This window comes from Triticum dicoccoides, chromosome 1B (genome assembly GCF_002162155.2).
Source record: "Triticum dicoccoides isolate Atlit2015 ecotype Zavitan chromosome 1B, WEW_v2.0, whole genome shotgun sequence".
Lineage (NCBI taxonomy): Eukaryota > Viridiplantae > Streptophyta > Magnoliopsida > Poales > Poaceae > Triticum > Triticum dicoccoides.
The window spans coordinates 142,537,501-142,540,100 of NC_041381.1; positions in this window are offsets into that span (position 1 = coordinate 142,537,501).

Here is a 2,600-nt window from a genome sequence, read left to right on the forward strand (position 1 = left end):
TCCCTCAATCATTTCAATCAGTGAATTCTCGTCTCAGTGGACATTCTTCATCTCTTCTCCAGTGGACTCAATTCATGTTTTTCGGTGGTGATCGTATTCTTTTCCTTGGATCAAGTGTTTTCCTTGCTCGTTCGTATCTCGCCAGTTTATCCTTCCGGAGTGCTCAAGACATCTCAGGAGATTCGTCTGTGTTCGAATTAATTCGAGGTTGTCACCTCATTTAAATATTTCAATTGTTCCAGTGTATCATCTATATGTTCAACAACCTTTCCAACAGTGTTATCTCTTCAGTGGGCCCTAACCCACAAGTCTTTTTCCAGGATCTTACCTGACTCTTCTAAATTTCCCCGGAGTTACTCTCAAATTCTTTTTGGAGTTTGACGTAAGAATGGATCCCATCAGTCACATTTCTTCTCCAAGATCGCTTTCAAATTCATTTTCAATGTTGGCTCAACCTCTTTGCTTTTCATTCTACCGGGGTATCTCAGTAATTTTGGTGGTGTTTCCCGTTGTCTTATGAAGACCGAAGATGAGTTCCTCTTAAATCTTGTTCATTCTATCAAAGTTTCGCAGTTCTAGCCTCATGTTATCCTCTCGAATTATTCCATTTGTCAGATATTCCTTTTCTCACCCATCCGGAGTATGTCAGGAGTTCTTTTTCCATTTCTTTTCATCAGAGGCCATCATTCCAGGAGAATTCTTCATCCTCACATTTCACTAACCGTTATCCAATTATTCCGGTGCTTCCTTCAAGTGTTCTTTAATCAGCTCATGATCTCTTTGTCCTTTTGCATCTAAATCTCCTCAATCATATTTGTTCTTCTAACTGTTCCCGGTGATTCAGTCTCCTTCATCAGTCATTTTCAAATTCTTACGGTGGTTCGTTCAAGATTCTTTTTCTTTGATTATCATTTCAATCCATTCGTTCTTTCAATCCTACCGGTGGCTCAGGAAGACCTTCTCAAGTTTGCGATATGTCACTTCTCAATCCTTTTGCCAAGAAGAATAAGTAGTATGCAAAATCCATCGATTGTCATCAATTTAATTTGATGAAGGAAAATCATACAATAAATCTTATTCTTATTTCATCCAAGTGATTAATCCCTTCCGTCGGAGTTTGTTCTTGATGAATAAATTCTAGTTCCAAGTGTTTTCATCTTTTCTTTTCCGGAGTTCAAATTTCCTCGGTCATTTTGTCGGATCCTCCTTTGAAATCATCGCAAGCTTTAATCTTATTCTTTCATCCTTCATTGTATCTCGTCATCCTTTTGTTTACCAGAGTTCTTCATGGTGGTTCTTCATGATTTAATTCATTCTTCAAGAGTTCATCAAGATTTTGTTGGCGGAGTTCAAGTATCTTTTCATCTCGCGTCTCGAAGTGCAATTAATTCTCCGTATTATTTTGAAAGGGAGTTTTGCGTTTCTTCTTTCTTCTCAGTTATTTAATCTTTTCCGCTCGAGGCCGGTTATCAGCTCATAAATTTTGAGATGTTATCCATAAGTCCACAACAAGCTCATTCTTTCGTTGTTGATTTTCTCAACAACTCCATTCAATCCTTCCTTCTAAGTTCTTTTCATTCCATTCTTTCAATTCTTCCGGAGGCATTGCGTTGTTCATCTCGTCAAGTGCCATCCCATCTTGTGAAGTTCATGTTCTTTTCCTTCCATTTTCAGCCAGAGTGCTGCCAATATCCTTTCAGTCTTATTCGTTTCTTATCCTGTTCTATCTGATTCCGTGAGCTTTTGATTCTCGTTGATCTTGTTGTTCCTCTCTTCTTCTCGAGTGCTCTCGATTCTTTGCTTCTTCTCTTGCGTTCTTGCTTCACCTCATCCCTTTTCCCTTCCGTCTCGGTCCTAAGATCTCGTGACGAGATCTCTTGTTAGTGGAGGAGTGTTGAAACACCCCGGATCCGATGCGCCAGGTGTCTGCCAGTTATTCACCGTCGTTGCCATGTCATTTTCTTGCGTGTTGCATTTTGCCATGTCATCATCTGCATTTCATCTGCATGTTTTTCAAAACTTGCATCCGTTCGGGTTCTCCCGGTTCTCTCCGTTGTCCGTTAGGAGTCCGGACCTCTCGCGCGCGCCCGTCGCCCCTCTCAGACCTTGTTTTCGTGTGCGGGTATTAAATGTTCTCGGAATGGACTGAGGTTTGCTAAGCGACCTTGGTATAGCACCGGTAGACCGCCTGTCAAGTTTCGTGCCATTTGGAGGTCGTTTGATACTCCAACGGTTAACCGGGTAACCGCAAAAGCCCCTTTCGTCTTGCAGCCCAACACCCTTCCAAAGTGGCCCAAAACCCATCCAAACCCCCTCCATGCTCTTGGTCGTTCGATCACGATCGTGTGGCCAAAAACCGCTCCTCATTTGGACTCTCCTAGCTCCCAGAAACTATAAAATCGTCCTCCCCGTCCATTTTCGCAGACGAAACCCTAGCCCCGCTCCCCTCGCGCGCCGGACATGTCCAACCCCGCCGGACATGTCCAGCCTCCACGTCGCCCGGACCAATCCCGGGGCGACATGTCACCCCGCCACCGCCCGCAGCTAGTGGCACGCTGCCACGTGTCCGCCGCCGTCCCACCGCCGCCGCGGCCCGCGGA